Raw genomic sequence first — 23,853 nt, forward strand, 5'->3', positions numbered from 1 at the left:
GTAAGGCGCACATGTGAAGAGCTCCTGCCGTTTATCCTGTCAAAATCGTCACCAAGGCACTAACCGATTCTCTGCAGCAGTGTAACAGCCGCCCGTTCGTGGGGACAATGGTCAGGAGCTCGCAGAAGCCAGCGAAAATGTCTAAAGGGACCCGGGTGAGCTTCAGAGAGGAGCGGGAGGAGCGGTCGCAACATGGCGCCGAGGAGGACGAGGGGGAGGACCCGCAAGAAGAGATGAGCCGGAATGTGGCGGCGCGGCTCAGCATATATGCCCGCGATTCGGAAGAGGCGCGAGCGGGCTTGAAGTGACGTGAGGAGACGGAGGTGTCCTCAGATGGGGAGAGAGACTCCTCGGTGGAGGGAGAGAGCGGTCTGGAGGGAGCCCGGGCTTCTGTGAGATCTGGTAAGCAGAGCCATGCAGCTGAGGGGGGAAAAGCGCCTCATGATAAAGAGCCAACACTCCAGGATGTCATGAGAGCAGTGACACAGTGCAGCAGCACCCTCAAGTCCCTGACATTGCAAGTGGGGGGACTTAGAGAAGATTTGGTGATTATTAGAAATGACCTGCACAAAATATCTGAAAGAACCACTGAGGTGTTTGCTAAAACGGACGACCTTGAAAATAGGTCGCAGCGCAACAATATTAGAATTGTGGATATCCCTGAAAAAGCTGAGGGAGCTCACTCCACTGATATTATTGAAAAGTGGCTGCTGGAAAACTTTCAAGATAAATGGCTGTCTCCATTGTATGCTGTGGAAAGAGCACACAGGGTGCCCACTAGACCGCTTCCTCCGGGGAGGCCCCCACTCCCGATCCTAGCTAAGATACTACACTACAAAGATAGGGACACTATTTTGAAGAAAGTGCGCAACCTTCCAGAACTATCCATTAATGGAGCGACGATCTCAATATACCCGGACTACTCCTCAGAGGTTGAAAAGCGCAGGGCGCGTTTCCTGGATATAAAACGAAGGCTGAGAATCCTTCAAGTACCATACTCTATGTTGTTCCCGGCGAAATTGAGGGTGGCAGCTTTGGGAGCCGCTCATTTCTTTGAAAATCCGGAAGACGCGCTAAAGTTGCTGGATTTACATGAAAAGCATCTTAAGCATAAAGAACCAGACACTTGAAGTGGATAATGCTGGTGGTAATGTTGTCCAACTCTTTTTGTTTGCATTCCTTGATCCCCTACGGTTGGGGAGAACCCGCACTTGTTATGGAGAGAACAGTCTTCTGACCGGCCTCTTTTTGTTTCTCCCATGCTGCCTGAATGTAGTTTTTCCCTTTCTACTCTTTTTGATACGCTGGGAGTTGAAAACTGTCGTCAAGGATTCTGTTTAGTTTTAACGTTAATTTTTATTATTCCCTTACGTCCTACCAGCAGCACAGATGGGGGTTAACTGCCCCTGTGGACTGGTAGGACCGGCGGAATTTTTAATGAGCCCAAGAACCAATAAACGATCTTCAGCTCCCTGAAAGGGAGGAGATCACCCCCCAGCCCATCGTGTTTTTTTCTGTCCTTTGGACAGGTGGACTGGCGTTTCGCTCCCTTTAGGGAGCTGAAGATTGGTGAAGGGGCTCTTGTTTGTATTGAAGAAATCACCCCCTTTTTGTTTGCCTTTATTTGGCTTATATGCGGTTAGATTTTAAGCCAGGGTACCGTCGGGGTGGGTGGCTTCCCTCCCCTCTTCTTCCGCCTAGTTTTCGGCGGCCTAGCGGTGCCCCGCTTTTTTTCTGGCCGCATTTGGTGCGGCGCCATGGGCGCCGCCATCTTCCGGAAGTGACGCGCATGTGTGCAACGTCACTTCCAGTTTTTCGTATCGTCGTTGCGGTGGTTTTTGTGCATTCTCACCGCTCGTTTTTCCCCCTGTGACATCCTGAATAGTCAGGATAGTTGAGGGGAACATATAGTTTCAAATTGAGCCTAAAATAAGGCTCCATTATTTCTCTGAGCTTGTTCAGGGAGCGGTCCGCCCTTGGGGCGGGGCTTCCCCTTTTTAAACGCCCAGAGTCGGTCATTCAGTCTCTGGTTGCATCGCTTTCACAAGCTTGCTCCAGAGTTCCCTGTGTTTGCATATATTGGATATTGATATATTGCTTTTGCTTGGATATTTTCTTCCAGCTCTATATTGCTTCAAGTGCTGGTGGGCGCCTATATGGTCTCTCTTTCCACCTCTTATAGGTGTTTGTAGGTGTTATGACCTGTCTCTTTTTCTGTCACAGTTATGGCTTCCCCTAGGGATTCTGATCAACAACGGGAGTCCGGGGCCAAAAGAAAGCACTTGGCCTGTTACGATTGTAACACACCTTTGGACGACAACTGCCCTTATTCAAGGTGTGAAGGTTGTCGCACACAGGCATCTATGGAACCCACGATGCAGGAGATGTTCCAGTGGACCAAGACCTACGTGGATGATTCCATAAAGGGAGTTGTGCGCCTTCTTAATGAGAGGCTACCCGGATCCTCCCAGACCCCCATGGAAGTGGCGGCACCAGTCGAGAGACCCAACCCCTGTTCGGTGGTGTCTTCTTCTGAGGAAGAAGAAGAATTAACTTCTTGTTTTTTTCCCCCAGAGAAAACGCAGAAGTTGTTAAAGTCCATCAGGTCGGGGGACCAGGATGTTGACTTGGGGGAGTCCTCCGATCCCGCCGGACGGACACAGCGTGTCTTTAGAGCGGATGAGACCCATCTCTCTGTGATGCGTACAGAGTGGAGAAAGCCTGAAAAAGGTCCAGTCCTCGCCAGGAAGTTCAAGCTCATGTACCCAATGGCTAAACCCTTGGTGGAATCGTGGGGTTCCGTTCCCAAGGTGGACATGGCAATAGCCAAGTTGTCTTGGCGCACTCTGGTCCCTGCAGACGATGGGTCTAGTCTGCAGGACCCTCTAGACCGGAGGGCAGAGTGCACCCTTGGAAGGGGTTACGCGGCGGCAGCTGCCTCCGCATTGACATCCATTGCGGCCACCGAAGTAGCCTCCTTCCTACGCTACAAATTGAATCAGATCCAGACAGACGTGGACCAGAGCGTTTCCAGAGACGACATCTTGACAGCTTTTAAGTCAGTCAATCTGGCTATGGATTTCGTGTGTGATTCCACCCAGATGCAATTGAAGCTGGCAGCCAAAACTATGGCTCTAGTTTCAGCCGCCCGCAGACCACTATGGCTGAAGCCGTGGATCGCGGACAATGCATCTAAATTTAATCTATGCGGGCTCCCCTTCGAGCCGGATAGGCTGTTCGGGTCCGAATTGGACAGGATCATGAAGGGACTCTCTGACAAGAAAGGGAAGAGTCTCCCCCAGCAGCCCTTTCGGGGACGCCCCAGACAGGATAAAAAAGGCGGAGGCCGTTCAGGGCAGCAGGCTAGGCGCAGAGATTGGGGGGTCTGTCTTGTAGATTTTCGAGACGCCCCCGCAAACTCACCAAGGAGGCGAAACCCTACTGACTATGGCCTCCCCGAGGCTCTTGGATAAGCCCTGCTGCCCCTGCAGTTTCTCCTCTAGACTTTCCCGTACCCCTCCCCCAGATTCCCGTGGGGGGCCGTCTCTCCCACTTCCAAAACATTTGGGCCCAGCAGATTGCAGACCCCTGGGTTCAGGATATAATTTCTGCCGGTTACCGGGTAGATCTCATCTCCCCCCCCCCCCCCCAGAGAGATTCATCGCCACGCGAAACTTTGGGTCTGCCAAACAAAAGATCCTAGAGTCTTACATTCAGGACTACATCTCCAAGGGAGCTCTGGAGGAGGTGCCGTCAGGGGAGAGAGGCCTAGGGATTTATTCTCCAGTGTTTCTGGTTCCAAAGAAGACGGGAGATCTCCGGATGATTATCGAATTGAGATTCCTCAATCGATTTATAAGGAAAACCAGGTTTCGGATGGAAACCATAAGGTCAGTCAGCCATATCCTCAACCCGGGGGACGTCATGGCTACTCTGGACCTCAAGGATGCTTACCTTCACATCCCGATCCATTCCGCTTCCCGGAAATTCCTCAGGATCGCGGTCCAGATTTTAGGGGTTCGCAGACACTTTCAATTCGCCAAGGTGGTGGTGTCGGTGGTGGCAGCTTTGAGACTTCAAGGACTGACTTCAAGGACTGACTATTATTCCTTATATGGACGATTGGCTTTTCATACCCTCTTCAGTTCCGATCCTTACCCACCATCTTCAGGTCGCAATCTCCTTTCTCTTCCGCCTAGGCTGAATTATCAACTGGCAGAAGTCGAATGTGAGCCCATCGACTTCAATCCATTATTTAGGATTCGTGGTCCACTCTGTGGAGATGACTTTAGAAAGGAGAGCCCGGATTCAGGACCTGGCGAGAGTCCTTTATGTCCCTCGTCGAGTCTCCATCCGGACTCTTATGAAGATGCTGGGGCTCATGTCAGCGGCTGCGGACGCAGTCCCTTGGGCGCTATGGCACCTCCGTCCTCTTCAGTCGGAGGTCTTACACTTATGGAACGGCAGCCCTGCGGGGCTAGATTCCCTGTGCTCCCTGTCCGGTCAAACCCGGAATTCCCTCAGATGGTGGTTCCAGCTACCAGCAGGGAAGTCTATGACCCAACCAGTTTGGCTCATATTGACTACAGACGAGTCCCTGGTAGGCTGGGGCGCTCACCTGGATGGATCCCCAGTTCAGGGATCTTGGTCTCCTCTGGAGCGGCGTCTCTCTTCCAATCTTCGCGAGATGCGAGCTATCCGGCTAGCCCTCCTTCACTTCGCCCCTCAGATTCAGGGCAAAGCAGTGAAAGTCCAGTCAGACAATATGACTGCGGTTATCTACTTAAACAAGCAGGGAGGCACAAGATCATTGCCCCTTCTTTCAGAGATCGGGGTAATTCTTCGGTGGGCAGAGACGAACCTTTCCCATCTATCTGCCACTCATATGCGAGGCTCCCTCAATATGATAGCGGACCGCTTAAGTCGAGGATTACCGACCATGGAGTGGTCTCTGCATCCGGAGATCTTCAGGCAGTTAGTTCACAGATGGGGTATGCCAGAGGTGGATCTCATGGCAACCAGGTTCAACGCCAAGGTGCTGAGGTTCTGTTCCCTGTACAGGGAAGACAACCCCCTGGCGATAGATGCTCTGTCGATACCGTGGAGGTTCAGGCTGGCTTACATCTTCCCTCCGTTTTCCATGATACCGAGGGTATTGATGAAAATCCGTCAGGATCAGGCCTCGGTAATAGCCATCATACCGTTCTGGCCCAGTAGATCCTGGTTTACCCAGCTCATTCAGATGAGTCGGGGACAATACTGGAGACTCCCCCCGGAGCAGACCCTGGTGTCGTGGGACACTCACCTCTGCCCAGATCTGCACAGGTTTAACCTGACAGCCTGGAGGTTGATCAGTCCCTTACCAACATAGAAGGGCTTTCTGAGTCGGTCCTGAGAACTTTGTCGCATTCCAGAGCAGAGTCTACAAAGAAGGCCTACTCCAGGATCATGAGAAACTTCGTGTCATGGTGTGATTCCAAACAGGTGGCGTCTGCAGATCCGCCCCTTCCTGCGATACTACAATTCATTCAAGATGGATTAGATAGAGGTCTTTCTCCAGCTACCTTGAAGGTACAGATTTGTGCCATCTCGGCCTGTCTCAACAGGCCACATTCTCGGGACCCACTCATCAAACGCTTCCTGAAGGGAGCTGAAAGACTAAAGCCTACTATACTGAAACCTATTCCCCAGTAAGATCTTTCAGTAGTGCTCAGGGGGCTAGCATCTCCCCCCTTCGAGCCATTGGAGGAGGTGGAATTCAGATTTTTGACTTTAAAGATGGTTTTTCTTCTGGCTGTAGCTTCAGCCAAAAGGATCTCTGAATTGCAGGCTTTTTCTGCAATTCACCCTTACATTATCTTTTTACAAGATAGAGTACTCCTGAAGTTTTTACCCTACTTCAGGCCTAAGGTCCCTACCTTCCGAAATATTAACCAGGTAATCTCTTTACCAGTTTTGTTTTCAGCCTCCTCCTCTGATACTCCAGCTAGAGACCCGCTGGATATTTCAAGGTGCCTCCAGGTCTATGTGGATAGATCCAGAGAATTCAGGATAGATGAGAATCTCCTCATCCTGTTTGCCGGTAAGTCTAAAGGCCGTAAAGCGTCTAAAGCTACCATTAGTCGCTGGATCAAGGAAACCATTAAGGAGGCTTTCGTCTCCCAATCTCTAGATCCTCCGGAGTTTGTGAGAGCCCATTCTACTAGGGCTGTCTCCACCTCTGTTGCGGAGAGAAGACTTCTCCCCTTAGAGTTGATCTGTAAGGCGGCTTCCTGGAGCTCTGAGTCGACCTTCATCTCCCATTATAGGATAGATGCTAGGATGGCAGAGTTTTCGGCTTTTGGGCAGACAGTTCTTGGTTCTGCCAGGCATGAGGACCCTCCCTAGGGGATTCTTCTTGCTATCTCCAAATCTGTGCTGCTGGTAGGACGTAAGGGAATCGTTAATTTCTAACGATAATTTGTTTTCCCTTAGTCCTAACAGCAGCACACAAATATCCCACCCTAGATACATTATGCTTGTTAAAAACACAGTGGGCTGGGGGGTGATCTCCTCCCTTTCAGGGAGCTGAAGATCGTTTATTGGTTCTTGGGCTCATTAAAAATTCTGCCGATCCTACCAGTCCACAGGGGCAGTTAATGCCCATCTGTGCTGCTGTTAGGACTAAGGGAAAACAAATTATCGTAGAAATTAACGATTATTCTTATGGTGACATTTTGATAGCAGGAGCACGAGCAGCGTGCATAACCTTATTAACGACTCTAGCCTGTGTGCGTGTTAACACAGAGCTAGGCTATGCTGAATCGCAAGCTAGGTAGTGTTTGCTGTAGCTGCCCACCTAGGGCTGGAAATGATGTTCAGTATAAGAAATCAATTTACCTGTTGTTGGAATGGGGAGTTAACATGGGGAAGAAGGGGGGGTTATAATGCTTCAGCACTAAATGGCAGTGGTGGCGACGAGAGACATTAGGGAACCTACAAGTCCAAACAAATGTGTTGCATAGTTCTAGGAACATAATTGTGAATGACTCAAGTGACTAAAATAATTAGTTGGAATGTGCGGGGACTAGCTGATGCGACGAAACGCCAAAGTGTGTTTAATTATATGATGCGGTTTCACCCAGCTATATACTGCTTACAGGAAACTCATTTGACTAAACAATCACTGCATACTGTGAGTAAGGCCTGGGGGGGATTTTCGTCGCATGCAGTGTTCTCCTCACATTCAAGGGGTGTAAGCATAATGGTACATAGAAGTATCCGTTTCTTATGTTTACAGGAACATGTTGTGACAAACTGCCTTTTGCCACTGGGCATTGTAGAAAACTTATGGCTAGCCTCCTGACCTACGACTATGGCCCCGGGACATATTACCCTTCAAGAACAGTGTAACAGAACTATGCCGCATGTCTGGACTGTTAATAGGACCGAACGCGGTCAGCTGTGTATACTAAAGATTCTGTGAAACTAAAATCGGATGCGCAAATACACGAACACCGCTGACCCTTACCTTCTTCCATACTGAACTTTCAGCTCCAGAGACTAAGTCCCGTTCGAAGATGGGACTTAGTCGTTTTTCTGCATGAAATTGACCGACCGCACAGCCCAAATCTATGGAACTGTTTTGGGCAGGAAATTGTGCTTGTGGTCAGTCATAAAGGACTTCCATTTAACTTTTGATCCGCTGGAGGGATTTGTGTGATTTTTGGAAGTGTTTATGTTTGATGTATGCTGAGTTTAAATATGTAATTTTTATGGAGATGGAATGTATGGTTTTAAAGTTACAGTGTATGTTTAAAAACTGTATTTTTACTGTCTGTGATAGTTATGTTAATCCATAATTATATCACAGACAGAAGGGAGGATTTTGCGTATTTGGGTGGTGATTCCTGCCCTGTTGTTCCCACATGTGTATTGGTGATTTCCCTTTGTCCTGAGAGATAATTGAATTGCTCTTCGGGTGTCTCCAGGGCAGAGAGGAGGAAACCATGATGCATTGTGGGGATGTGTTGTATCCTGAGTGCTACGTGTCTGTCCTGTATCACAGTCCTCCTTCTGGTCCCCTAGGGGCGTGTACACCAGATGGGGACCTGCATAAATACGGGCGGGTAGCCCTCAATAAAGAGTTCAGTTCATGTTTTTCTAACCCTTCAAAACGCAGCCTTGTCTCGTTATTGGAGGGAATTGCTGTATCACGCTGGGGATTGCTATGCTCTGCATATTCCCTGGAGGAGAGATCTTTCCCACACGGTCCTGAATGCTGGAGGTTCATTCAGGGTGGAAGGAAGACGGCGCGGCTCCATTTAAGCTACGGCGGTTGTGGAGTCTGCGGTGGTTGTGGTGTCCAGTGCGGTGCTTGTGGTCCTCGGCACAAGCTAGGAAGCGTCCATTAACGGAAGCGGATCCGTTACATTGGTGGCAAGCGGTGGGATGGCTTCCCTAGTGCGAGGAACAGCATCCTGGGAACACCAAGCAGAGCTGGAATATTGGTATAGTCACGTACGGTTTGACGCTATGCTGAAGAGGCGGTTGGCTATCTACGTGCCCCACCTAACAGAGGAACTTGTAACGGAAGTGAGGAGAGAACTGGCGGAGTATCTGCAGCAGGAAGCAGAATATCGGGCAGAGATAGCAAAGTATTACGTCCCTGCGCCCCAACAAAAGCGTGAGTTACAGGGGGCTGAAGGTGTCGTCCTTCCCCCCCAGCGGCAGTGTGCACCCCAGGGGGCCGAAGGTGTCGTTCTTCCCCTCCAGCGGCAGTGTGTACCCCAGGGGGCCGAAGGTGTCGTCCTTCCTCCCCAGCGGCAGTGTGTGTTACAGGGAGCTGAAGATGCCCTCCTTCCTCCCCAGCGGCAGTGTGTACCCCAGGGGGCCGAAGGTGTCGCCCTTTCTCCCCCAGCGGCAGTGTGAACCCCAGGGAGCAGAAGGTGTCGTCTTTCCTCCCCAGCGGCAGGGTGTGTTACAGGGAGCTGAAGGTGCCCTCCTTCCTCCCCAGCGGCAGTGTGTACCCCAGGGGGCCGAAGGTGTCGTCCTTCCCCCCCAGCGGCAGTGTGAACTCCAGGGAGCTGAAGGTGTCGTCCTTCCCCCCCAGCGGCAGTGTGTACTCCAGGGGGCCGAAGGTGTCGTTTTTCCCCCCCAACGGCAGTGTGAACCCCAGGGAGCTGAAGTTGTCGTTCTTCCTCCCTAGCGGCAGTGTGTGTTACAGGGAGCTGAAGATGCCCTCCTTCCTCCCCAGTGGCAGTGTGTACCCCAGGGGGCTGAAGATGTCGTCATTCCCCCCCAGCGGCAGTGTGAACCCCAGGGAACTGAAGGTGTCGTCCTCCCTCCCCAGCGGCAGTGGGTGTTACAGGGAGCTGAAGCTGCCCTCCTACCTCCCCAGCGGCAGTGTGTACCCCAGGGGGGCGAAGGTGTTGTCCTTCCTCCCCAGCGGCAGCCTGTGTTTCAGGGAGAGGAGCGCAGCACCCTCTCTCCCCAGCGGCAGCTTACCCTAACAAGGGGAGACACCAATCGCCCAGACGGCGCAGATGGGACTGTGGTCTCTGCACCTGACCTACCGGGATGCTGGACAGCCTGTCGAGATCCCCCACTACCCTCACCAGGACAACAGGAGGAGGGGGTGGAACTAAAATCGGATGTGCAAATACACGAACACCGCTGACCCATACCTTCTTCCATACTGAACTTTCAGCTCCAGAGACTAAGTCCCGTTCGAAGATGGGACTTAGTCGTTTTTCTGCATGAAATTGACCGACCGCACAGCCCAAATCTATGAAACTGTTTTGGGCAGGAAATTGTGCTTGTGGTCGGTCATAAAGGACTTCCACTTAACTTTTGATCCGCTGGAGGGATTTGTGTGATTTTTGGAAGTGTTTATGTTTGATGTAAACTGAGTTTAAATATGTAATTTTTATGGAGATGGAATGTATGGTTTTAAAGTTACAGTGTATGTTTAAAAACTGTATTTTTACTGTCTGTGATAGTTATGTTAATCCATATGCATTGGAGGAGAGGAGGAAACCATGATGTATTGTGGGGATGTGTTGTATCCTGAGTGCTACGTGTCTGTCCTGTATCACAGTCCTCCTTCTGGTCCCCTAGGGGCGTGTACACCAGATGGGGACCTGCATAAATACGGGCGGGTAGCCCTCAATAAAGAGTTCAGTTCATGTTTTTCTAACCCTTCAAAACGCAGCCTTGTCTCGTTATTGGAGGGAATTGCTGTATCACGCTGGGGATTGCTATGCTCTGCATATTCCCTGGAGGAGAGATCTTTCCCACATGGTCCTGAATGCTGCAGGTTCAGGGTGGAAGGAAGACAGCGCGGCTCCAGTTAAGCTACGACAGTTGTGGAGTCTGCGGTGGTTGTGGTGTCCAGTGCGGTGCTTGTGGTCCTCGGCGCAAGCTAGGAAGCGTCCATTAACGGAAGCGGATCCGTTACATTGGTGGCAAGCGGTGGGATGGCTTCCCTAGTGCGAGGATCAGCATCCTGGGAACACCAAGCAGAGCTGGAATATTGGTATAGTCACATACGGTTTGACGCTATGCTGAAGAGGCGGTTGGCTATCTATGGGCCCCACCTAACAGAGGAACTTGTACCGGAAGTGAGGAGAGAACTGGCGGAGTATCTGCAGCAGGAAGCAGAATATCGGGCAGAGATAGCAAAGTATTCCGTCCCTGCGCCCCAGCAAAAGCGTGAGTTACAGGGGGCCGAAGGTGTCGTCCTTCCCCCCCAGCGGCAGTGTGTACCCCAGGGGGCCGAAGGTGTCGTCCTTTCCCCCCAGCGGCAGTGTGAACCCCAGGGAGCTGAAGGTGTCGTCCTCCCTCCCCAGCGGCAGGGTGTGTTACAGGGAGCTGAAGGTGCCCTCCTTCCTCCCCAGCGGCAGTGTGTACCCCAGGGGGCCGAAGGTGTCGTCCTTCCCCCCCAGCGGCAGTGTGAACCCCAGGGAGCTGAAGGTGTCATCCTTCCTCCCCAGCGGCAGTGTGTGTTACAGGGAGCTGAAGGTGCCCTCCTTCCCCCCCAGCGGCAGTGTGTACCCCAGGGGGCCGAAGGTGTCGTCCTTCCCCCCCAGCGGCAGTGTGAACCCCAGGGAGCTGAAGGTGTCGTCCTTCCTCCCCAGCGGCAGTGTGTGTTACAGGGAGCTGAAGATGCCCTCCTTCCTCCCCAGAGGCAGTGTGTACCCCAGGGGGCCGAAGATGTCGTCCTTCCCCCCCAGCGGCAGTGTGAACCCCAGGGAACTGAAGGTGTCGTCCTCCTCCCCAGCGGCAATTGGTGTTACAGGGAGCTGAAGGTGCCCTCCTTCCTGCCCAGCAGCAGTGTGTACCCCAGGGGGCCGAAGGTGTCGTCCTTCTCCCCCAGCGGCAGTGTGTACCCCAGGGAGCTGAAGGTGTTGTCCTTCCTCCCCAGCGGCAGCCTGTGTTTCAGGGAGAGGAGCGCAGCACCCTCTCTCCCCAGCGGCAGCTTACCCTAACAAGGGGAGACACCAATCACACAGACGGCGCAGATGGGACCGTGGTCTCTGCGCCTGACCTAACGGGATGCTAGACAGCCTGTCGAGATCCGCCACTACCCTCACCAGGACAACAGGGGGAGGGGGTAAGTACAAATTCCCCTCCCCAGTTAACTCCTAACGTGGCCTCAGGGTAAGCAGAGGCGATGTTAACCCCTACTGACTCCCATGTTCCTCTGGCTACTGAGCCGGACTATGGTCTCAGCACCCCAGCAGAAGAGCTGGCAGCTGGGCAGAGTGCAGTCGGGCTCTGCCCTCCCTCAAGTCCCCACAGCATGTTGCCCCATCACCACAGAAAAATACCCAGGTGCAGTAACTGTTTCTTGTGGGTGGGTCACCCTTGTACCTGTTTGTTGTGGGTGGGCTACTCGGGCATTTGGTTATTGTGGGTTGGTGGATCGACTAACGGAGGCACTGACCGACAGAAGGTCAGGTGCCTGGTTAGTCTTCCCCCCAAAGGGGAGATATGTGACAAACTGTCATTTGCCACTGGGCATTGTAGAAAACTTATGGCTAGCCTCCTGCCCTACGACTATGGCCCCGGGACATATTACCCTTTTTATGGAGATGGAATGTATGGTTTTAAAGTTACAGTGTATGTTTAAAAACTTTATTTTTACTGTCTGTGATAGTTATGTTAATCCATAATTATATCACAGACAGAAGGGAGGATTTTGTGTATTTGGGTGGTAATTCCTGCCCTGTTGTTCCCACATGTGTATTGGTGATTTCCCTTTGTCCTGAGAGATAATTGAATTGCTCTTCGGGTGTCTCCAGGGCAGAGAGGAGGAAACCATGATGCATTGTGGGGATGTGTTGTATCCTGAGTGCTACGTGTCTGTCCTGTATCACAGTCCTCCTTCTGGTCCCCTAGGGGCGTGTACACCAGATGGGGACCTGCATAAATACGGGCGGGTAGCCCTCAATAAAGAGTTCAGTTCATGTTTTTCTAACCCTTCAAAACGCAGCCTTGTCTCGTTATTGGAGGGAATTGCTGTATCACGCTGGGGATTGCTATGCACTGCATATTCCCTGGAGGAGAGATCTTTCCCGCACGGTCCTGAATGCTGGAGGTTCATTAAGGGTGGAAGGAAGACGGCGCGGCTCCAGTTAAGCTAAGGCGGTTGTGGAGTCTGCGGTGGTTGTGGTGTCCAGTGCGGTGCTTGTGGTCCTCGGCGCAAGCTAGGAAGCGTTCATTAACGGAAGGTGATCCGTTACACATGTAGATGACGAGGGCAGGTTTATATGTATTGGAAATATAGACAAACTGCTCACTCCCTTCACAATTCTGGAATGGGTGCTCTAGTCTCAAATTGATTCACTCAAATCAACATAAGGCGTATAGAAAATATATAATTTAAGAGACTGGCACTCCCTCGTACAGCAATAAAGCAATGATAATAGTGGTGACTGAATGTTACACAATATTTAATATGGCATATTCGCTTAAAATACAATGTTAAAGCAATGATTTTAGTGGTGACTGAATGTTACACAATACTTAAAGGGAACCTGTCACTAGGATTTTGTGACTAGAGTTGGGGACATGGGCTGCTAGATGGCCGCTAGCACATCCGCAATACCCAGTCCCCACAGCTCTCTGCGCTTTTATTGTGTTAAAAAAACCTTTTTGATCAATATGCAAATGACCTGATATGTGTCCTGTGACGTCACAGAGCTGGAGCGCCGAAATCCGCAATGCGCGAGCTAGCGCATGCGCAGTGTCGGCATCATGTTCATTCCCTGTGCTGGCATCAGCACAGGGAACGAACTACGCATGCGCTAGCTCGCGCATCGCGAGATTTCGGCGCTCCAGCTCTGTGACGTCAGCCAGCAAGGAGGAGATTCGACTCATCTCCGGACACAGGACTCATATCAGGTCATTTGCATATTGATCAAAAAGGTTTTTTAACACAATAAAAGCGCAGAGAGCTGTGGGGACTGGGTATTGCAGATGTGCTAGCGGCCATCTAGCAGCCCATGTCCCCAGCTCAAGTCACAAAATCCTGGTGACAGGTTTCCTTTAATAAGGCATATTCACTTAAAATACAATATTAAAATATAGTAGTGGGTTGTAGTGGCTCACTCCCTAGTAGTTACAGGGTGGTGCTGCAAGCTTTACAGTAGAACACAGGGCAGGCCGGTTACATGGAAACGCGGATGCCCTGTCCCGGGTACACTGTCTGGCGTGTGTTCACCCCCTTAGGGTTGAACAAAGGGGGGGTATGTGACATAGCAAGGGGTTTTGTTTGGGAAGGCAGGTATTTTCCTCCTAACATGGGTGGCTGGGCTGATTTCCAGCCAGGTGAGATCAAGAACCTGACCGGATTTTAAGTGCCAGTCTGGGTTTTGGCAGCACCTGGCTGTCCTTTAAATAGGCATCTGGGCTCAGAGTCAAGGTCTCTGTTTTTGGATCTGAGTCATGGTGCCGTGCTAGAGGGCTGAGAGCCGTATACGGGAAAACAGGCCCCCTAAAGCTTGTTGTGGATCGCTGAAAAAACCTGCTAACAAGGTGACTGTTTTGTGCTTTGGACTTTACTTTTTGTGAACAAACACTAAGAATTAAATATGTTGCTTTGTTTTTTTCCTCCTGTGTGAATAAACACAGACGTTTTGCTTTACAAACTATTTCTTTTGCCTCTGTTCTGCGTCCGCTTAGCCTGCCTACCAGAGCGAATCCTCACAGTACATAAAAGAACAAGTAACTATGTGGCTGGAGGTAGATTACACGGTCATTGGATATCAATTTTACAGCAGGCCAGTGTACTACAGGCCCCAAAAATTATGCATTTAGCGGACAGAAAAGAACAAGTAAGTATGTGACTGGAGATAGATTACACGGTCATTGGATATCAATTTTATAGCAGGCCAGTGAACTACAGGCCCCCAAAATTATGCATTCGGCGTACATAAAAGAACAAGTAAGTATATGGCTGGAGGTAGATTACGCGGTCATTGGATATAAATTTTACAGCAGGCCAGTGGACTACAGGCCCCAAAAATTATGCATTCAGCGTACATAAAAGAACAAGTAAGTATGTGGCTGGAGGTCTATTAGACGGTCAATGGATATCAATTTTACTGAAGGCCAGTACAAATAGAGGTCAAATACATATGTTTAAAAGAACTAAAAATATAAAATTGGATTAAAAACATGGCTAACGAAATCCCCCCTCTTGAAAAAAATTCCTAATGTTAATAGTTGAAACACGTGGTCGTCATAGGTGTTGAATTCCTCTGAGGCCCAAAACATTAGGCATTCAAACGGACAGAAAAGGCCTTTTATGCTGCTGCCTGTATTTACCTAAGACAGGGACCATTATTTATAAAACAGTTATTTTCTTCTGCATTCCATCCTGAGACAAATGGACAAAATAAGGGTACTTTCACACTTGCATTGTTGGATTTCAGCAGGCAGTTCCGTATGCAAACGGATAGCATTTGTAGACGGATCCAGATGCGGATCCGTCTTACAAATGCATTGCAATACCGAAACCGTCTCTCTGGTGTCACCCGGAAAAACGGATCCGGTATTTATTTTTTTCTTTCATATTTTTAAAGGTCTGCGCATGCGCAGACCGGGAAACCGGATCCGGCATTAATGCATGTCAATGGAAAATAATGCCGGATCCGGTATTCCGGCAAATGTTCCTGAATTTTGGACTGAGAAAATACCGCAGCATGCTGCTGTATTTTCTCCGGCCAAATACCGTAAGAGTGACTTAACTGAAGACACCCTGATGTATACTGAACGGATTGCTCTCCATTCAGAATGCATTAGGATAAAACTAGGACTGAACTCAATACCGGAAAAAAATAACGCTAGTGTGAAAGTACACTAAAAGAGTCAACTAGGTTTTGGAACTATGTTTTTTTAGGTGTTTTTGTGCTTGATTGTCAAAAAAAAAATGGAAAAGGATTTTGTCTCTGGCAGAGTTTGCTATCAACAACCATGTCTACTACCCCCAGTGGCATTTCACCATTCTATTGCAATTATGCGTTTAATCTGCATTTTTATTCTCTGTCTGAGTTAAATTCTGTCCAACGATGGATGCCATCTAAAATGATCTCTATACAGTTTGGTCCCAGGCTCGCAAGAGCCTGGAAAAAGCTGAAATCATCCAGTATGCACAAGCCAATAAGAAATGTACCTGCAGTCCGAATTTTTTTCTGGGAGAAATGGTATGACTTTCTACAAAAAATTTATGCCTGAGGGTTCCTTCTGGTAAATTAGCTCCTAAGTTTATTGGCCCATATAAGATCACCTCTATTATTAATCCGGTATCTTTTGCCCTTCAGTTGCGATCCTCATCTAGAATACATAATGTTTTCCACAAAGCACTGCTTAAGAAGTGCATTCCTGGGGGTGTGGCCTAGCGCGGCATGGAGTAAGGCGCACATGTGAAGAGCTCCTGCCGTTTATCCTGTTAAAATCCTCACCAAGGCACTTACCGATTCTCTGCAGCGGTGTAACAGCCGCCCGTTCATGGGGACAATGGTCAGGAGCTCGCAGAAGCCGGCGAAAATGTCTAAAGGGACCCGGGTGAGCTTCAGAGAGGAGCGGGAGGAGCGGTCGCAACATGGCGCCGAGGAGGACGAGGGGGAGGACCCGCAAGAAGAGATGAGCCGGAATGTGGCGGCGCGGCTCAGCATATATGCCCGCGATTCGGAAGAGACGCGAGCGGGCTTGAAGTGACGTGAGGAGACGGAGGTGTCCTCAGATGGGGAGAGAGACTCTTCGGTGGAGGTAGAGAGCGGTCTGGAGGGAGCCCGGGCTTCTGTGAGATCTGGTAAGCAGAGCCATGCAGCTGAGGGGGGAAAAGCGCCTCATGATAAAGAGCCAACACTCCAGGATGTCATGAGAGCAGTGACACAGTGCAGCAGCACCCTCAAGTCCCTGACATTGCAAGTGGGGGGACTTAGAGAAGATTTGGTGATTATTAGAAATGACCTGCACAAAATATCTGAAAGAACCACTGAGGTGGAAAAAAGAGTGTCTGGCTTAGAGGATGAAATGACACCCCTTAAAATGGCTGCCAAGACGTCTGGGCGGGACATTGCACAGTTGTTTGCTAAAACGGACGACCTTGAAAATAGGTCGCAGCGCAACAATATTAGAATTGTGGGTATCCCTGAAAAAGCTGAGGGAGCTCACTCCACTGATTTTATTGAAAAGTGGCTGCTGGAAAACTTTCAAGATAAAGGGCTGTCTCCATTGTATGCTGTGGAAAGAGCACACAGGGTGCCCACTAGACCGCTTCCTCCGGGGAGGCCCCCACTCCCGATCCTAGCTAAGATACTACACTACAAAGATAGGGACACTATTTTGAAGAAAGTGCGCGACCTTCCGGAACTATCCATTAATGGAGCGACGATCTCAATATACCCGGACTACTCCTCAGAGGTTGAAAAGCGCAGGGCGCGTTTCCTGGATATAAAACGAAGGCTGAGAATCCTTCAAGTACCATACTCTATGTTGTTCCTGGCGAAATTGAGGGTGGCGGCCTTGGGAGCCACTCATTTCTTTGAAAATCCGGAAGACGCGCTAAAGTGGCTGGATTTACATGAAAAGCATCTGAAGCATAAAGAACTGGACACTTGAAGTGGATAATGCTGGTGGTAATGTTGTCCAACTCTTTTTGTTTGCATTCCTTGATCCCCTATGGTTGGGGAGAACCCGCACTTGTTATGGAGAGAACAGTCTACTGACCGGCCTCTTTTTGTTTCTCTCATGCTGCCTGAATGTAGTTTTTCCCTTTCTACTCTTTTTGATACGCTGGGAGTTGAAAACTGTCGTCAAGGAGTGCGGATTCTGTTTAGTTTTAACGTTAATTTTTATTATTATTCTTATGGTGACAGTGACATTTTGATAGCAGGAGCACGAGCAGCGTGCATAACCTTACCAAGGACTCTAGCCTGTGTGCGTGTTAACACAGAGCTAGGCTATGCTGCATCGCAAGCTAGGTAGTGTTTGCTGTAGCTGCCCACCTAGGGCTGGAAATGTTGTTCAGTATAAGAAATCAATTTACCTGTTGTTGGAATGGGGAGTTAACATGAGGGGGAAGGGGGGGGTTATCATGCTTCAGCACTAAATGGCAGTGGTGGCGACGAGAGACATTAGGGAACCTACAAGTCCAAACAAATGTGTTGCATAGTTCTAGGAACATAATTGTCAATGACTCAAGTGACTAAAATAATTTGTTGGAATGTGCGGGGACTAGCTGATGCGACAAAACGCCAAAGTGTGTTTAATTATATGATGCGGTTTCACCCAGCTATATACTGCTTACAGGAAACTCATTTGACTAAGCAATCACTGCATACTGTGAGTAAGGCCTGGGGGGGATTTTCGTCGCATGCAGTGTTCTCCTCACATTCAAGGGGTGTAAGCATAATGGTACGTAGAAGTATCCGTTTCTTATGTTTACATGAACATGTTGTGACAAACTGCCATTTGCCAATGGGCAATGTAGAAAACTTATGGCTAGCCTCCTGCCCTACGACTATGGCCCCGGGACATATTACCCTTCAAGAACAGTGTAACAGAAGTATGCCGCATGTCTGGACTGTTAATAGGACCGAACGCGGTCAGCGGTGTATACTAAAGATTCTGTGGAACTAAAATCGGATGCGCAAATACACGAACACCGCTGACCTTTACTTTCTTCCATACTGAACTTTCAGCTCCAGAGACTAAGTTCCGTTCGAAGATGGGACTTAGTCGTTTTTCTGCATGAAATTGACCGACCGCACAGCCCAAATTTATGGAACTGTTTTGGGCAGGAAATTGTGCTTGTGGTCGGTCATAAAGGACTTCCACTTAACTTTTGATCCGCTGGAGGGATTTGTGTGATTTTTGTAAGTGTTTATGTTTGATGTATGCTGAGTTTAAATATGTAATTTTTATGGAGATGGAATGTATGGTTTTAAAGTTACAGTGTATGTTTAAAAACTGTATTTTTACTGTCTGTGATAGTTATGTTAATCCATAATTATATCACAGACAGAAGGGAGGATTTTGCGTATTTGGGTGGTGATTCCTGCCCTGTTGTTCCCACATGTGTATTGGTGATTTCCCTTTGTCCTGAGAGATAATTGAATTGCTCTTCGGGTGTCTCCAGGGCAGAGAGGAGGAAACCATGATGCATTGTGGGGATGTGTTGTATCCTGAATGCTACGTGTCTGTCCTGTATCACAGTCCTCCTTCTGGTCCCCTAGGGGCGTGTACAACAGATGAGGACCTGCATAAATACGGGCGGGTAGCCCTCAATAAAGAGTTCAGTTCATGTTTTTCTAACCCTTCAAAACGCAGCCTTGTCTCGTTATTGGAGGGAATTGCTGTATCACGCTGGGGATTGCTATGCTCTGCATATTCCCTGGAGGAGAGATCTTTCCCACACGGTCCTGAATGCTGCAGGTTCAGGGTGGAAGGAAGACAGCGCGGCTCCAGTTAAGCTACGGCAGTTGTGGAGTCTGCGGTGGTTGTCGTGTCCAGTGCGGTGCTTGTGGTCCTCGGCGCAAGCTAGGAAGCGTCCATTAACGGAAGCGGATCCGTTACATTGGTGGCAAGCGGTGGGATGGCTTCCCTAGTGCGAGGAGCAGCATCCTGGGAACACCAAGCAGAGCTGGAATATTGGTATAGTCACATACGGTTTGACGCTATGCTGAAGAGGCGGTTGGCTATCTAAAGGCCCCACCTAACAGAGGAACTTGTACCGCAAGTGAGGAGAGAACTGGCGGAGTATCTGCAGCAGGAAGCAGAATATCGGGCAGAGATAGCAAAGTATTCCGTCCCTGCGCCCCAGCAAAAGCGTGAGTTACAGGGGGCCGAAGGTGTCGTCCTTCCCCCCCAGCGGCAGTGTGAACCCCAGGGAGCTGAAGGTGTCGTCCTTCCCCCCCAGCGGCACTGTGTACCCCAGGGGGCCGAAGGTGTCGTCCTTTTCCCCCAGCGGCAGTGTGAACCCCAGGGAGCTGAAGGTGTCGTTCTTCCTCCCCAGCGGCAGTGTGTGTTACAGGGAGCTGAAGGTGCCCTCCTTCCTCCCCAGAGGCAGTGTGTACCCCAGGGGGCCGAAGATGTCGTCCTTCCCCCCCAGCGGCAGTGTGAACCCCAGGGAACTGAAGGTGTCGTCCTCCTCCCCAGCGGCAGTTTGTGTTACAGCTAGCTGAAGGTGCCCTCCTTCCTCCCCAGCAGCAGTGTGTACCCCAGGGGGCCGAAGGTGTTGTCCTTCTCCCCCAGCGGCAGTGTGTACCCCAGGGAGCTGAAGGTGTTGTCCTTCCTCCCCAGCGGCAGCCTGTGTTTCAGGGAGAGAAGCGCAGCACCCTCTCTCCCCAGTGGCAGCTTACCCTAACAAGGGGAGACACCAATCACACAGACGGCGCAGATGGGACCGTGGTCTCTGCGCCTGACCTACCGGGATGCTGGACAGCCTGTCGAGATCCCCCACTACCCTCACCAGGACAACAGGAGGAGGGGGTAAGTACAAATTCCCCTCCCCAGTTAACTCCTAACGTGGCCTCAGGGTTAACAGAGGCGATGTTAACCCCTACTGACTCCCATGTTCCTCTGACTACTGAGCCGGACTATGGTCTCAGCACCCCAGCAGAAGAGCTGGCAGCTGGGCAGAGTGCAGTCGGGCTCTGCCCTCCCTCAAGTCCCCACAGCATGTTGCCCCATCACCACAGCAAAATACCCAGGTGCAGTAACTGTTTCTTGTGGGTGGGTCACCCTTGTACCTGTTTGTTGTGGGTGGGCTACTCGGGCATTTGGTTATTGTGGGTTGGTGGATCAACTAACGGAGGCACTGGCCGACAGAAGGTCAGGTGCCTGGTTAGTCTTCCCCCCAAAGGGGATATGTGTGACAAACTGTCATTTGCCACTGGGCATTGTAGAAAACTTATGGCTAGCCTCCTGCCCTACGACTATGGCCCCGGGACATATTACCCTTTTTATGGAGATGGAATGTATGGTTTTAAAGTTACAGTGTATGTTTAAAAACTTTATTTTTACTGTATGTGATAGTTATGTTAATCCATAATTATATCACAGACAGAAGGGAGGATTTTGTGTATTTGGGTGGTGATTCCTGCCCTGTTGTTCCCACATGTGTATTGGTGATTTCCCTTTGTCCTGAGAGATAATTGAATTGCTCTTCGGGTGTCTCCAGGGCAGAGAGGAGGAAACCATGATGCATTGTGGGGATGTGTTGTATCCTGAGTGCTACGTGTCTGTCCTGTATCACAGTCCTCCTTCTGGTCCCCTAGGGGCGTGTACACCAGATGGGGACCTGCATAAATACGGGCGGGTAGCCCTCAATAAAGAGTTCAGTTCATGTTTTTCTAACCCTTCAAAACGCAGCCTTGTCTTGTTATTGGAGGGAATTGCTGTATCACGCTGGGGATTGCTATGCACTGCATATTCCCTGGAGGAGAGATCTTTCCCACACGGTCCTGAATGCTGGAGGTTCATTCAGGGTGGAAGGAAGACGGCGCTGCTCCAGTTAAGCTAAGGCGGTTGTGGAGTCTGCGGTGGTTGTGGTGTCCAGTGCGGTGCTTGTGGTCCTCGGCGCAGGCTAGGAAGCGTCCATTAACGGAAGGTGATCCGTTACACATGTAGATGACGAGGGCAGGTTTATATGTATTGGAAATATAGACAAACTGCTCACTCCCTTCACAATTCTGGAATGGGTGCTCTAGTCTCAAATTGATTCACTCAAATCAACATAAGGCGTATAGAAAATATATAATTTAAGAGACTGGCACTCCCTCGTACGGCAATAAAGCAATGATAATAGTGGTGACTGAATGTTACAGAATATTTAATATGGCATATTCGCTTAAAATACAATGTTAAAGCAATGATTTTAGTGGTGACTGAATGTTACACAATACTTAAAGGGAACCTGTCACCAGGATTTTGTGACTAGAGTTGGGGACATGGGCTGCTAGATGGCCGCTAGCACATCCGCAATACCCAGTCCCCACAGCTCTCTGCGCTTTTATTGTGTTAAAAAACCTTTTTGATCAATATGCAAATGACCTGATATGTGTCCTGTGACGTCACAGAGCTGGAGCGCCGAAATCTCGCAATGCGCGAGCTAGCGCATGCGCAGTGTCGGCATCATGTTCATTCCCTGTGCTGGCATCAGCACAGGGAACGAACTACGCATGCGCTGGCTCGCGCATCGCGAGATTTCGGCACTCCAGCTCTGTGACGTCAGCCAGCAAGGAGGAGATTCGACTCATCTCCGGACACAGGACTCATATCAGGTCATTTGCATATTGATCAAAAAGGTTTTTTAACACAATAAAAGCGCAGAGAGCTGTGGGGACTGGGTATTGCAGATGTGCTAGCGGCCATCTAGCAGCCCATGTCCCCAGCTCAAGTCACAAAATCCTGGTGACAGGTTTCCTTTAATAAGGCATATTCACTTAAAATACAATATTAAAATATAGTAGTGGGTTGTAGTGGCTCACTCCCTAGTAGTTACAGGGTGGTGCTGCAAGCTTTACAGTAGAACACAGGGCAGGCCGGTTACATGGAAACGCGGATGCCCTGTCCCGGGTACACTGTCTGGCGTGTGTTCACCCCCTTAGGGTTGAACAAAGGGGGGGTATGTGACATAGCAAGGGGTTTTGTTTGGGAAGGCAGGTATTTTCCTCCTAACATGGGTGGCTGGGCTGATTTCCAGCCAGGTGAGATCAAGAACCTGACCGGATTTTAAGTGCCAGTCTGGGTTTTGGCAGCACCTGGCTGTCCTTTAAATAGGCATCTGGGCTCAGAGTCAAGGTCTCTGTTTTTGGATCTGAGTCATGGTGCCGTGCTAGAGGGCTGAGAGCCGTATACGGGAAAACAGGCCCCCTAAAGCTTGTTGTGGATCGCTGAAAAAACCTGCTAACAAGGTGACTGTTTTGTGCTTTGGACTTTACTTTTTGTGAACAAACACTAAGAATTAAATATGTTGCTTTGTTTTTTTCCTCCTGTGTGAATAAACACAGAAGTTTTGCTTTACAAACTATTTCTTTTTGCCTCTGTTCTGCGTCCGCTTAGCCTGCCTACCAGAGCGAATCCTCACAGTACATAAAAGAACAAGTAACTATGTGGCTGGAGGTAGATTACACGGTCATTGGATATCAATTTTACAGCAGGCCAGTGTACTACAGGCCCCAAAAATTATGCATTTAGCGGACAGAAAAGAACAAGTAAGTATGTGACTGGAGATAGATTACACGGTCATTGGATATCAATTTTATAGCAGGCCAGTGTACTACAGGCCCCCAAAATTATGCATTCGGCGTACATAAAAGAACAAGTAAGTATATGGCTGGAGGTAGATTACGTGGTCATTGGATATAAATTTTACAGCAGGCCAGTGGACTACAGGCCCCAAAAATTATGCATTCAGCGTACATAAAAGAACAAGTAAGTATGTGGCTGGAGGTCTATTAGACGGTCAATGGATATCAATTTTACTGAAGGCCAGTACAAATAGAGGTCAAATACATATGTTTAAAAGAACTAAAAATATAAAATTGGATTAAAAACATGGCTAACGAAATCCCCCCTCTTGAAAAAAATTCCTAATGTTAATAGTTGAAACACGTGGTCGTCATAGGTGTTGAATTCCTCTGAGGCCCAAAACATTAGGCATTCAAACGGACAGAAAAGGCCTTTTATGCTGCTGCCTGTATTTACCTAAGACAGGGACCATTATTTATAAAACAGTTATTTTCTTCTGCATTCCATCCTGAGACAAATGGACAAAATAAGGGTACTTTCACACTTGCATTGTTGGATTTCAGCAGGCAGTTCCGTATGCAAACGGATAGCATTTGTAGACGGATCCAGATGCGGATCCGTCTTACAAATGCATTGCAATACCGAAACCGTCTCTCTGGTGTCACCCGGAAAAACGGATCCGGTATTTATTTTTTTCTTTCATATTTTTAAAGGTCTGCGCATGCGCAGACCGGGAAACCGGATCCGGCATTAATGCATGTCAATGGAAAATAATGCCGGATCCGGTATTCCGGCAAATGTTCCTGAATTTTGGACTGAGAAAATACTGCAGCATGCTGCTGTATTTTCTCCGGCCAAATACCGTAAGAGTGACTGAACTGAAGACACCCTGATGTATACTGAACGGATTGCTCTCCATTCAGAATGCATTAGGATAAAACTAGGACTGAACTCAATACCGGAAAAAAATAACGCTAGTGTGAAAGTACACTAAAAGAGTCAACTAGGTTTTGGAACTAGGTTTTTTAGGTGTTTTTGTGCCTGATTGTCAAAAAAAAAATGGAAAAGGATTTTGTCTCTGGCGGAGTTTGCTATCAACAACCATGTCTA

Source organism: Bufo bufo, chromosome 2 (assembly GCF_905171765.1).
Source record: "Bufo bufo chromosome 2, aBufBuf1.1, whole genome shotgun sequence".
Classification (NCBI taxonomy): domain Eukaryota; kingdom Metazoa; phylum Chordata; class Amphibia; order Anura; family Bufonidae; genus Bufo; species Bufo bufo.